The following is a 15,128-nucleotide window of genomic DNA, read 5'->3' on the forward strand; positions in this document are numbered from 1 at the left end:
CTGTCTGGTGCCTTGTATTCAACTCAAAAGGAATTTGCCACTGAGGAAAAAATTATAAAATTATTCAGGACCTAAAGTGTACAAGCACTGTATCTCACCATAGTTTTATGAAATGCACTAAAGTTTGCAGTATCCAAGCAATATTAGAAGAAGAAAATTTATACATTAGGTGCAATAAAATCTGATCACTGCACATTAACAACTATCCTACAATTATAATTTTTTTAGTTCCTCTTGTTATTTCAGTTCATTTTAATTTTTTTGTGATGAAAGAACCCCTCTTCATGTTCTGAAATATTCTGAGATGTTATGACAATATGATCTTGTGGAAATATTTTCCAACCATATAAAGACAAATAATCTTGCAAAAGAAATATTGTAGAAAGCAACCATTTACGATGACAGTTAGTTCATGTACCTGTTTGACTAGGAAATAAAGAATATTATTGTTAATTTGGGCATTTTACTAAAATGGATAACCAGTATATCTTAACATGGGGAGCACACATTTTAAATAGGTTTTAGTAAATGAAACTTAATACAGCTTTAAATATTCCTAGCTAAGCAGCTGTTGCTATTTTTCTTGATTCTTTCCTCTAAATGCCAAAAATACACTATCATATTTGAAAAAGTGAGAAAATTATAGTCCTTTACTACTTTCTCCAACTTTGTGAAAGGCATCTTTAAAATTAAGAGATATATAAGTGAAGAAGCATGTAATTTTAGAAATTAGTATTTTCAAAAGCCATTAGATGTGTTTTGTCTGGTATCTATGGTAGCAGGTGAAAAACAGAAGAAAGAGATTCAGAGACAGACACCATATTTAGGTAGGAAAGAAGTATAAGAGAAAGCATAAATAAAAGAGAAACATGCCTTACCTGGGTTTCTAATCTGTGGATGTTGCTTAAAGTTGAACATGTGGATTGGACATATAGATTGGCTCTGCAACCAAAATGAAATTTCTTAGGTGGCAACAGGAGTGATGTGCTCTAAATTTTATATATATATATATATATATATATATTAAAATTCTTCTAAAACTTATAACAACTTAAATTATCCTATTTTCCAAAGTGCTGAGTATATGAACTTTCACTGAAGAATTTTCACTGAAGAATTTGACTGCATTGTCTTACCTTCCTTTTATTTGTCTTCTGAAAGAGGATGTCTGAAAGAAGAAATTAGGTTGATTGTTCATGTCAAGCTGATATCTATATTGGAAAATATCAATTCAACATTTACAACACAGACAGTGGAAGGTCCTCCATATATTTATATATATGTATATAAATATACAATAATAATATATAATTGTGGGAAAGTGAGTTGATCATTTATTCACCATGAAATTTGGGTTCTGGAATTATCTACTGAGAAGTCATACAGTTCTGATAATTAGAAGTAATCAGTAATTTAGTTGGAATTCAGTCTGGGTTTATGTCTACTTGGAATTGCACAGAGATGCCTGTACCTGAAATAGACATCAGCAAAAAAAAAGAAAAAACAAATTGCTAGATACTCAGAAGGGCTAAGAAGATGAGAATTAGTGTAGACAAAAGGAAACACATTCCTTTTAATCTCTGTGACCTATTTCATGATTGTTTTCATCCTGATTTTGCTAATGATATTTTTGTTGGGAAAGTATCATTATGTTAAATTTTGCAGTTCCAGTGTAGTGCAAATCACTGTCCCTGTGGAAAGTTTGTTCAGAATGTTTATGAGTGGCTTTTGACTATGCAGGAACTTCTATCTTACATTAGCTCAGAAAGCATAAACTTTCTGTTGAGAAGACAACAATATTTGTTAGGAATTTTTTAGCAAGTCACAAGCAGCAAGATCTATAGAGATACAGAAACCAGCATGCTGTCAGGTAACACTATGGCTGGGATGGCATCATAAGAATTTTTGGAAGATATGGAAGAACACTATTGAGGAACTTCCACTATTGGGACTGTGAATACTACTATAACACGTGAAACCTAATGAGTACAGGTGGAATAGAACCTCTCATAATTAAGCCAATGGAAAATATTTCAATCATCTTCATCATCAAATTGTAGAATAGTTTGGGTTGGAAGGACCTGAAAGATACCCTAGTTCAAACTCCCCTGCCATGAGCAGGCCTTCAAATATACCAGTTTTCTTTAAAGCCCACCCAAGTGTGAACAGAATAAACTAAACCCAATCCTCTAAATACTTTTGATGTGGCGTGCAGCAGAGGAATATGGATATGTAATTCCAATAAAACCATTGTGAAATTGGACATTAACTTAAACACCTGTAATGCTGGATAGAAAATTAAAGATTTTTATATATTAGTATTATTTTGTCACAGTTTGATTATTAAGAATGAAATTCACACATAAACAGAATTCATATTGTTTAAAAAAGCTGAAATATTAAGTGTTCCATTACCACGATCAATATTATGAAGTAAACAGATTAAAAATCACAAAGCTAGCCTACCACCAAAACCATGGGAAATCAAATAAAATCCCTCTTTATAACCTTGATTTATTCTTGATTATTCTTGCTGTCTTTTGTTGGTTCGTTTGCCTGAATATACTTGAATACAAGCAACTAACTGCTGGTAAATCCAGTGGTACTCAGAGAGGCAAAAAAGATTGGTTTCAGTCAACATGATTTACTTGATGTGTAAGTCTCTGAAAACCAAAACTGCCTGTAGTGGGTTGACTCTGGCTGAGTTCCAGGCCTCACCAAGACACCTTATCCCTGACCTCCTCAATTGAACAAAAAAATTATGATGGAAAGCTCATGAGTTATGGACAGGGAGTTCTTGCTCATCTATTACTATCATGGGCAAAACAGACTCACCCTGGGGAAGTTAATTTATTAGCCATCAGATTCAACAATCTAAGTGTCTGGGTTCCAGCTCCAGAGAACATGGCCTAACATTGTTTAATTTACTCATTTAGATCCATGTGTGCTAAAATGAATTCTAATGAATTTTACTATATATGTGAATGCTACATTGAGCTGAACTAGATAATTTATCTTCAAGCTTGGAAAATTCATGGCACAAAAATGTCAAAACAAGTACCAGTTACAAGGACCAAATTTGGTCCCTCTGCATCTAAAGGCTCTAGAAATACTGCTGATCAACAGAGATAAGTAGCAGATCACCAGCTTCTGAGCAGAAGCAAACAGGTAGATGACTTCTGGAAATATGGCCACAGGCATCCCCCTAGTACAATATCAACATGTTCACTGGAAATAAAGGAATACAGTTTGCATCACTTGTCAAATTTTTCCATAGTAGTGCAACAGGCAGAGCATGTCACCTTTCAGGATGCTTGTACAATTTTAGGCTCTTAAATTTTAAATATTTGGCATAAATTATTACAGATTAAGTCCATCCCATTGCAGCTATGCAATCAGAGGCACGCATCTGTTATATTATTTCTTTCTAAGACTTTCTTTCAAAGGTCTTTGTGAAGCCAAGATTAATAGGCTAAAAGAATCATGTTCTTCTCTTAGTACAGAAGTGCTCAAGGCAGTGACTCTGCAGTTCACAGTGTGAATGTTTGTTACTTACTCCAAAAAACATATAGAGCTACTGAATACATTTTTCTCAGAGACCAGTAATGTCTGAACACAAAGCTACTGTTTCTGAGTCTGGGCAGCTCATAAGAGAGAGTGTAGATACACATGTGTTTGAGTCTCTCGGGTCGGCTGTCTGTCTCTGCCCTGAGATGTGTGGGGTGGTTCTGCGGCAGCCCGCACTCTGAAGAATGAGTCTGGACTCTTCACTTTTTCAGTCTTCAGTTTGTTTATTATTTCTTATCTACAAAATTTTCTTTCTGCCCAGCTGAGGTCAGCTCAGCATGGCAGTCACAAGCACTCTCCACCACCCCCGAGGCCGTGTCGTCTTTTTATACTACAAACTACATATATGATATTTACTTTTAATTCCCAATACCTATCACCTATGTTAGACAGTGCACTTCTATTCTAAACCAATCCACAAGTGCCAACATCACAGCAGAAAATGGAGAACAAGAAGAAGAAAGAAGGACAAGACACGCCCTGATTCCTCCTTCTTGTCCCCATAACCCTTATACCAAAAATCCTAAAATCTACATAATCTACATTTTCACCCTGTGAACACCTTGTTATTACACCATTCAAACCTGTGTGGCTTTCACATCCCCATGCCAAGCTGGAAATTCACTGGAAGGATCAAAATCAAGCCACCAGCTGTTCCAGGCAGCATGACAGGGTCTCCGAGCCCCCCACGGGGTTCTCAGCAACTCTGGACGTCCAGAGGGATGTGCTGAGTTCCCACAGAGTCTAAATGAAAGAAGGCAAGGAATGACATGGAGAATTGGGCCTTAGATTATCCACGTTGCTTCGCTATCTTACTCACTAACTGCAAAATTCCTAACTGCAAAATAAGGCTCACACACAATTCCAGGACAATACTCCCTCAAGACAATATAGCCTATGTAAGGTCACCAAGACTCATTTTTTGGTTGCTGGGAAATGCAAAAGTACCATTTTATCACAATTGTCCATTAAAACACAGATCAATGTTTATTCCATTCAAATAGGCATGTGCATTACTGCATGACTAAGAAAGATGTGTTCCCTCATATGAAATATTTGAGCTCTGAAATTCACTTCCACTCATAATGTTTTACTGTCCACATTACTTCTATGATAGTTTTACTCTAGCATCTCTTCTGGAGTGAGAAACTTCTGCCCAGTGCAGCTCCAGAAATGGAGCTAAGGCAAGCTTTGACTGTATCTGTTGGATTTCCTTTCTTTTATGGTCTTATACTCTTACAGCAGCTTAGTACCCTCAAACGAATCTGTATGACCTAATGCAATATTCACCTTCAGAGCCTTACCACAAAAATGCCATTTTATGGCTTCAGTCCAAATGGGACTGACACATGTGTAGACTAAATACACTAAATACATGTAGCTGTATTTAGTACACAGGCCAGCAGTTACAATCATTTTTATTTAAAGTCACAGCCATGAATGATAGCCATTTTTTCATGAGATGTGAAAGGATTGACAAATATTTTTGGAACACTTTCCCAGACAGTGAAAAAGATGAATTCAAACCATTCCTCTTCATAAGGCTTTCCAAACCAACATCTTCCATCCCCATCTACTGAAATTGAGTCATTAGGGCAGTGTGGCAAAAATATGGGATCCATCAAGTCAGTGAGAGTACAAGAAATCCAGAATATGATTCTGTAATGTGGTAATCTGGAAAATTCCCAGTGAAAATTATTCTCAGAATTCTGGACAACTTCCAGAGCTCTACAAACATATTTTGAAATGTGTGTTTAACATGAAGTGGATGAATGCATGAAAAACCACACAAACAGAGATTAAAACATAAGATCTTTCAGTTACACAAGCCCATTGTCAGCAAGGCTATGGAATTAGGGACCTTTTCTTACTTTGTCCTAATCTTGCAGTTCTTACTATAGCTGGCAACACAGTGGCACAGCTTCAACAAGAAAGACAACAGGAAATATTCCAGGCCAGTTCTTTAAATAATACCTCATTGACAGTATGTTATTGAGGAACTGCTGTTCCTGTAAAAAAATACTGGTGTAGGTTTTTGTTTAGCTGGATTTTGTTGGTTTATTTTGTTTTCCTGGTAACAGGTTTTTTTTGTTTGGTTGGTTGATTGGAGTAAGGGGTTTTGTTTGGATTGTTGGATTTGAATCTGAGAATATTGCCTAGGTTTAGACATTTCACTCATCCAGCCACCTTGGCCTCTAGCTGTGAATTTGGGCACCACTAAAAATGTGGAAGAGAGATGAATAGGAAATGATGAAAAGAAAAACCATGAAGAAAGATGGTCACTGATAAGGAGACTGTGCTAATCAAGGTATGAGATTATAAACATTGTAGAAATACTTGATTTGGCAGCAGCTTATTCTTAAGTTTTCCTACTGGTAAATAAGGGGAAATAGCTGATTATGGAATTTTATTGAATCTCTGAAGTTGAAGGTCTTATAAAGGATACAGTAATAAAGCATAAAAATTGGTGTGCTGGATATAACTTGAAGGTTACTTTTCACAGATTCCTGCTACACACCATGACTAGGAGACCTACATTTGCTTCAGAGGACAGAAAGAAATACTGACTAAAACAATTCTCAGGAGGACTGTCACTTCAAAGTAGTGTTTACTGCCCAGTTAAGGTAGTTGTAAATTCTGAGGACATAGTTTAAAAAAACGAGTTAAAAAATAAAAACACCAAAGCATTATGGAAGCTGTTTTTGTTGTGGGAACTCAACTACACAAAATACACGATTTTTGTGCACTTTTGCTTTATTTCTTCATGCAACAGACAATTCTTTATCTACCCACAAGATGGCACCAGAAGATTGAATAAAATTTAGTCCTATGCGCATCTTCACACACCTTGACTTTTCTGTGTCTTTGCCTCCAAAGTGGCAGAAATATGCTATGTATGGCACAGACCCAGAAATTTGCACCTGCCAAACACTTTAAAATTATATATAGTTTTAATAAAGAGTAAATGCACTACTCCTCTTAGATTAATTCAAATAGGCATGTTAGATCAATACCTAAAAATATATACTTTGAAAAATACTTCAGTCATGGTGTAAAAAATAAAGGTTAATTCCTAGGTAAGAATATTTCTTCAGTAACATGATTTGCATATACTACTCAAAGTGCCTTTTAAAGGTAGATTAGCATACATTTTATTAAACAGCCCTAATTTTCATAGTATCAAAATACTTTTCAAATGTAATAGAAATTAACACAATTTTTAATAGGTTTCTGTTGAAAGGGGGAAAGGCAACCACTAGGTAACACAGAGCTGATGAAACTTTGGTTATTTTATGCATTTTTTATTCATTAAATCTTAATAAATGTTTTAGTTTCTGTACTAATAATAAGTCTATAATGAATGTTCAAATTACCCTCCTCTGGGAATCTTCAATATAAATATATGTTATTTGTAAATTGAAATAAGAATTTATTTATTCATTACTTCTGGTAACATTTTCAAAAGTGTTCTTCGAAATTTTTCAAGATGATTGAACCCTAAAACTTGCACAAAAATTGAGTTTTACAAAAGAAAATCCTCCATGTTTGTAATAACAAGACATATGATTAAGTTACAAAAATTATCTGATTTACTTCAAACTCAGGTGTGTTTCCTTTCTTCTTATTAAAGATACAGTTTACTTACATAATGAAAACATGTATAAAAGGTAATAAAAAAATGAGACTCCAAGAAGAAGAGAAAAGTAGCCAAGGAAATTTTAAACCTCATGTCACAGCAAACTGCAAATGCCAATAATGTGTAGATTATTTGCCACAGCTGCAGAAAGTAAAGAGAAGCATATAATAAATCAGAAATATATTCTAGTAAGGTCTATATGCTGAATGAGTAATTTGTCTTTTTTCTTCCCAAAACTCACAGGGAATTGGCTGATGTAGTTACCAAGTCACTCTCCACAGCAATTGTAGTCACTAGGGTGGAGTCCCTGGTCACTGGAAAAAGAGAAACACCCCACCCCATCTTTAAAAGGGTAGAATGGAGGCCACTGGGAGCTACTGACCTGTCAGCCTCACCTTGCACAGTCCCATACCTCACAAGATCCTCCTCTCTGAATCAGAGACATCCAGATTTGATGCAATTCTCTGTTCAGAGAATGGAGGATCAGTTGGATATTCCCAATCAGAAGGTAGTGGTCAATAACTGAATGTCCTAAAGGGCATCAGTGACAAGTGGTGCCCCTCAGTTGTCTGTACTGGGACCAGTACTGCTTCACATCTTCATTGATGACAGACAGAGGGAACAAGTGCACCCTCAGCAAGTTTGCAGATGACACCAAGCTGAGTGGTGTGGTTGACACACCTGACAGGATGCTACCCAGGGGGACCTGGAGAAGCTTGAGATGTGTGTCCATGGGGATGTCATGAGGTTTAACAAGGCCAAGCACAAGGTGCTGCACCTGGATCAGGGCAATCCCTGGTACCAACACAGGCTGGGGTATGAGCAGACAGAGAGCAGCCCTGCTGAGGACTTGGGGGTGCTGCTGGATGAAAGGCTGGACATGAGGCCATCAACATGCTTTGTGCAGCCCAGATGGTGTCCTGAGCTGCGTCAATAGAAGTGTGGCCTGTGGGAGAGAGTCCAGAGGAGTGCCACAAGAATGATCAGGGTGATAGAACACTTCTCATATGAGTGTAGGCTGTAAGAACTGGAGTTGTTCAACTGAGGTTGGAGAAGGCTTCTATTGAGGCCTTTCAATACTTTTTACAAGGGGCTGTTGTAATAGGATAAAGAGTAATGGCTTTAAATTACAAGAATAGACAAGTTAGAGTAGATATGAGGAAGACATTTTTTTACAGTGAAAATGGTGAAACACTGGAATAGGTTTCCCAGAAAGGTGCTAGATTGCCCAATTCAGGGTCAGATTGGGTGTCACTCTGAGCGTCCTTACCTAGCTGAAGATGACCCTGTCCATTCCAGGAAGGGTTGCACTAGAAGACATTTAAAGGTAACTTCCAACCCAACATCATTTTTTCTACATCATAGTTCATCAACATTAGATATCAGACTTCTTTTTTAATCTAAAATTGTTAAAATAGTTTTTCAGAATGAAAACAAGTCAGATACTAATCTGATTTTAACTCTGTGAATTGCAGATAATTTGACTAAACCTAGGGTAATGTGTAAATTGCACTCAGAATTAATACTAGCATAGCAGAAACCAGAAGAGAAACCTTAGAGTCAAAGTTCTCTTTTCAATATAATTTGAATGAGAATTTGAAATTGAAATTATTTAAATCCCTTTGTGAAGTCATAAAAATAATCTAACAAAATTTCCATTCTGTATTTTTGACACTCATAGTGTAGTAGTGAAGTCTGGTCTGAATATATCTTTTTTTTTAGATGAAAACATCAGCATATTTAGCAATCAAGAGAGTTCATGCATCTCAAATACGATCACTATGTAATTTACCCATGTATAATTTGCATGAATACATGCTGCTCAGCTTTTTTTTTTTTCTATTTACCACAAGATGTGTGGATTTCCCACATGGATGAGCAATCTGTGTCACCCTGTGCATGGGTGTTGTTAAAAGGTTAATTTCTGTTTCTGTGAAAGAGGGATTGGTTTTTACACCACTAACTACTTGTAGGAAATCTCAATCTTTTAATAGTTTAACTCAGCTATGAATTTCCTGAAATGTCCCACTGAAAGGGACATGTTTTAGAAAATGCTGCCACTTTTGTAGCACATTTTTAAGCAATGACATTGAATGTCTGCAGACTAATATCATAAAGAGTGTGTTTCTTAAGAGAATGCATAATTTTTTAGTTCATCAGTCTCCAGGGTCCATATAGACAAACCACAGCAAGAGCCACTTGACTCATTCTCTGTTGATATTTTAAAATAGAGGGTAATAATAATAATAATACTAAGAACAAAAGTGCTTTGACTTTCATAAACATTGTACATAACTTCAAATTCATAACCTGTATGACCTTGTGTATAAAACCTAGTGCTAAACAATGAGAATGCAAATTCAGGCATGCAAAAGCTAGGAAATAACAGAATGAAGGTTTCCTTTTGCCTTGGATGTTTCTGTTCAATAAGTGTATTAGGTGTATGCCTTTAACTGCATTCCATTTTCTTGCACTGTCCTTCCTTCCCATTTGGCACTCAGGATGGATGGCAATGACAGGCTGTCCCTATTTCCTCCTCTGTTTGAGATATACCACCATTATATAATTTCCACATTTTGTTCAAGATATATAATGAAACCAAAATGGCTTATATCCTGATATCCCCACTCATTCTTCCTGTTCTTATTGTGAGAGTATTTAAATGCTTCATATCTACTAAGAAGCAGAGTTATCCAACACCTCTCTGGTGCTTGAAGAAAAGGTTATCAACCTGCTTCAATGCTACACATACTGTACTCTAACCTCCTTTTAGAAATTTAATTTGGATGCAAAGTGCTGCAGGATTTGACACTCTGCTGTTGCTCATGATGGAAAACTTACATTTATTCTCTCTTTAAAACACAAAATAAAGTCACATTCAGAATATTTTGTTTGTGAAAAAACCTGAAATCCCAGTATTGTTTATATGTTTTTCATTTTTCAAACCTGAAATGGTTGCACCATCAGAGCTCTCTGAGCACAAGAAATTCACAAAATGTCCTTTTGTTTAAATAACAGGTACCAGATGTCACAGCAAGTAAACTATACCTCAGCTGGCTGTGGGTTAGCAAATTCCCTGTGTTCAATATTGCTTAGATTAATTAGCAGGACATTTGCTTTTGATGTGGTGCTATTTGCACTGCAGGACAGGGCACAGGCTCAACTATGTAATTACATCAAAGTCTACCAAAAAAAAACCACTTCAGCTTTAGCTACTATAGTAATTTTTAAAAAGCAACAGAAAAAGGCCCCACCAAAACAACATGCATATTTATATTCTTCAAAGATGTTTCTTCTGCATGTAGCTCATATAAATAAAAATGCCTTCAACAATTCTATCTGAAGATATTTAAAAAACTTAAACTGTTTTCAAAACTTCTGACTGTTCATTTATAAATCAGAATTGGTATTATGTAGTTTTATAGAACTTCCTGCCATCACTCAAGAGGAAAAAATGTATATGCAATAAAAATGTGAGCTGGGAATACCAATGGTAATCTGAATCAACTAGTAAAGTTTGATACCCATCTATTTATTTTGACTCAGGCTGTTCAAGGTCTAAAGGACTCAAGTAACCCTTTTTCTGCAGCATCAATCATAAAATAAGCAAGTAAAACTGTAATCCCTGTGTCCTACAAAGCATTAAATTGCTCTTCTACTGCATCCTCATGTTTGTTAGGCAGCATCACAGAGTAGAATAGCAATATTACTTTATTATTCTACAGAAATATAGGAAAATAAAAATTATATTTATTTTCAGACTCTGGATTGCATAATTTGAAGTGCAAATAACTTCAAATTTCAAGCACTGAAATACTGAACAAGCATTTAATATACTATGCTATCTCCACTCCTTTGAAACAGGGTGAAAAGGAGCATGAAACTGAAGAATTCAGTGGGGAAAAAAAGGCAGTAAACAAAGATCATTTTTTTTTCAGGAAGAAGGACCATGATTCTTTTTGAAAAATCTAAATTAATATTAATTTTTAGAATATGTATTGAAAACCAATCTGAAAATAATAATTCAGACTCCATCTCTAACAGTTTTTCTGGAAAAGTACATCTAAATGCTGTCTCCCCAACACTTCTTCATGATAAGCATGAGAAAAGACTCAGAAAAGCTTTGGAAAAGTTTTGTAGTCAGATGTTTGATAGCAGCAGCTGTCTCCAGGCTGTACAGTGCTGCAGCATGTGTTTTTCAAGCCCAATTGGGAGCTGAGGAATACAGACAATTTTGGTACAGGGGCAGCCTCACATAAGGCCAGTTCCACTCCATTGTCATGAAGCCTTCCCTCTGACTCCTCTATGCTGGGTTTGGTGCTCAGAAAGCCACACAGGAGGTGGGTGCTGGTGGTGATGTGCATCTCATGAGCCAGAGAAGCCCTGCATTCACAGGGCCTGTCAAGTGGCTGATGCTACAGTCTCTTTGCCTCTAGGCACTTGGGCTCTGGAGCTCTGATATGCCCACCAGGCCACCTGCATCTGCCCTGCCACTGACCAAAAGGAAGAAAGGAACAAGGCCTAGGACATACGCATCCCGATCAAAATCTCCCACTTCAATGCCTTTCAGAGATTCCTCTGTGATACAGGTACTAGAATGGCAAGAAGAATGCTGCTGTGTGTTCCTTCTGTCACCTCTGAGTGCTATATATACAGAGCATGGTTCATTGCATTATTCCTGATACACTGAGAAGAATGTTCCTAACCTGAGTCCTCTAGACTCAGTAAAATCCTTGTTCCACTACCACCCTCGACAGAGACATGTCCCAGAACAGAGACAAATATTCATCACATCCCTTCCCGCAACCTTGACGTGACTGTATCAAGCCCAGGGTTTGGCCAATGTGAACAGAGAAAATACATTGCCATCCTGATATGCTGACCTTTTATAGACCTCTATCATATTTCCACTAATGTTTTTAGATTAAAATTTCTTAGCATATTCAGTCATTTCTTCTACAGAAATTATTCTGTATTTCTCTGGACTGTTTCCAAGTGTATTGCATACTTTTTTAGAATCAGAGCTGCTTGCATTATTCAAGGTGTGGCAAAGTCAGATACAAGCATTATGATAGCTTGTGTCCTGTTCTGTCTCCTTCTCCTAATTGTCTCTAGCATTTTATTTGTTTTTCTGAACACTGGTATTACAAAACTGATAAAACTGGTATTTCAGGAAATGGTTTTTTACACCCCTAGATACCACTCTTGAGAGGTAATGGTTAGTTCAGAGCCTATAATTTTATATGTGAAATTAGGATTGTTTTTCTCCCATGTACATTGCCTTGTATTATTTACACTGAATTTCATTTGTCACTTTTTGCCCTTCAGTCTTACAGTCTTCTTTTAATTCCTCACAGTTAGCTTTCAAACTTACTATCTTGAATAATACAGTATTGTCAGCAGCTTTCTCTTTTCAGTAATCTCCTGCTTTCCAGGTCAGTGATGAATATGTTTTACAGCACAAGCCTCTGCTTACCAGCATTGATGACCTGTCTCCACTTCAAGGACTGACAACTTACTCCTATTTGTGTTTTCTTTCTCCTAACCAGTCATTTATCTATGCAACAAATGCCTTTGCTCGTGCCACCTAATTTACTTAAAAGCTTTGTGTGAGATACTTTGCCCAAAGGCCTTTGGAAATCTGTGAAAATGATAAATTCCCCCTCCTCTCCCACAATCACTCAGTTTCAGATAAGTCTCCTGCTGAGAGCAGCTCCCTAATGGGACTCTCCTCTCCCCTTTTTCTTCTGCAAGGTTCACCACTGAAACCTCTCAACAATGACCTTTTTCTGCTTCTTTGTTTTTACCATACCTTTTGTACTCTGATCATCAAATGGCTGTATAGACTTCGTGATCCTGATGTATGTAAAAAAAGAATATTAGTTTTGTTTCCCTTCACCACTCGCTTGTTCTTCTTAATTACTCTTTATGCATTCACATTTTATAATCCCTCCTAGTTTCATTTCACTGCAAATGTATGGCTTCAGCCTTTTTCTTAATTGTTTCTAGAAACCTCCCTTATATTGCTATTCAATTTTTGTTTTATATCTTATGTCTAACTTGTTTTACAGACATATTAAAAATATTGATTCTTTTTTATGAAACAAGTTGCATGTTGCTATATTTTTTCACCTTGGAAAACTGACTTTTCTGTTTAAAGTGGGAAATTAAGAGAAACAAAAATGACATTTACTCTCAAGTAATCCAGAGAACACTTTTCTTATGAAAACCGTCTATGCACACAATTGGAAATGGTCTTCTTACCAAGTTTATTCCTGTTTTTCTGGGGATGGCAAGGTGATAATTAGATAATTAGAATAGATTCGCTTAAGAGCATTGGTCAAATTTTTCTTGCAAAATTTAAAAAACCAACAGAGATTTGAAGTTGATAAGAGAATGAAAGCCTAGACAATAGAAATCAATCATGATTTGCATTTCTGAGCAAGTAGTTGGGGAGAAATGTTATCCCTTTGGTCATGTGCCAGGAAGTGTATATTAATTTTCTTCCTTGCTGTAGATGTTATGAGTGAAAGGCATAGACAAAATGATGTATTCTGAAAATTTCATAATCACGTCTGTGTGTTTAATATTCTTTCATGGGATCATTTTAACTACAACTTTCTTTGGATTACTTTAGTTTCCCCAGGCTTAAATTGAAGCAATTTACAGAAGATTCTGACATCTTTTTTAAAGGTTACAGAGTAAAGAGAAAAAGACCAAAAGATCAAATTCCACAAAGAACAATTAAGGAGTAAATCATGGGTGAGGAAAATAATTAAAAGTCAAGTTTTTTTCCCCAGGAAAGCCTGCATTTACAGCCTTTCATATAACAAGAACACTACCATTTTAGATCATAACTATTTATCTGAAATAATACTGTATTTAAGTATATACCACTGTAATTTTTGTCTTTTTTTGTTCTTTATTGTGCCGTTACTTCATTTTTTGAAAGTAAGCGTCACGTACATTTTTCTTGGAGTACGACTAGTGTGACAGAAAGGAAGCCATTTATTATTTCATCAGAAATTATGTATTTCTAGTGCCATGCACGTCAGCTGCTGGAAATGAGGCCCTTCCATTTGGGACCCTTTTATATTGCCACAACAAATAAAAAGAAGAAAGGAGACTGAGTAATAATGAACTACATAATGCAAGGATTAGTATTGTGTTTGTATAGTCTATATGATACACTTACTATTTTTGCACTTAGTTTTTACATTGTCCCATCAAGTATTTTACTTTACAATGTGTACGTAATAGAATAACCTTATAAGTTGTTAAAACTGTGTCAACACTTCCTCCACTCAAAAGGCTTTGACTTGAGCAGGGTCGAGGCTTTACCTGACAGGCAGGCTGGGCTCTGAATAAGCAGCTCATATAGTAGTAGAAAATGAAGTGAGATAATACAATTCTTCAGGGGCTAACAAAAGGGAATGAGTTTGGTCATCTTTCCCTCTGCTCAGAGGGGCATATTAGATGGAACCTTATTCATTGAATGCAGTTTGTTGGTCCATTCTGACACCTCTGCTCCAGTTAAAATGAGTTCAATTAACTAGAAATTCAGCTTTAAGGTCTTTCCTCACAGATAAAAAATGTTTGCAATTTGCCTCTGGCAATGTAGTGTGTCAGGGCCTCGGTAAACATTAAAAGTGAGACAATTCACATTTCTTAGTTTCTAAACCTCCAACTTGACTGCTAAGAGTTGCCACAGAGCCCTATCTTTACTCATCTACTGGTCAGGTATGTGACCTGAGATCAAAAGAACATGTCAGAATACTCCAGCCTCTCAAAGCTCTCTAAGTAAAAAAGTGTGTTGGAAAACAACAGGATTTTAAAATATTGTTTTCTCCTGTTGATATAAGTATCAATAGCAACAATAATATGAACTACTATGAGTAAAATAAAACGTAGCTTAAAATAATCA

The 15,128-nt window shown here is 36.1% G+C and overlaps 1 long non-coding RNA gene across 1 annotated transcript in view; it reads right to left on the minus strand.

Moving 5' to 3' along the window:
- Positions 1 to 888: 888 nt before the first annotated feature.
- The window catches only part of LOC143693462 (uncharacterized), a 67,951-nt gene continuing 53,711 nt past the window's right edge, over positions 889 to 15,128 (minus strand). The window contains exon 3 of the long non-coding RNA XR_013181157.1: positions 889 to 942. This is a non-coding gene — a long non-coding RNA (uncharacterized LOC143693462). The remainder of the gene's footprint in view (positions 943 to 15,128) is intronic.

This window comes from Agelaius phoeniceus, chromosome 2 (genome assembly GCF_051311805.1).
Source record: "Agelaius phoeniceus isolate bAgePho1 chromosome 2, bAgePho1.hap1, whole genome shotgun sequence".
Taxonomy (NCBI): domain Eukaryota; kingdom Metazoa; phylum Chordata; class Aves; order Passeriformes; family Icteridae; genus Agelaius; species Agelaius phoeniceus.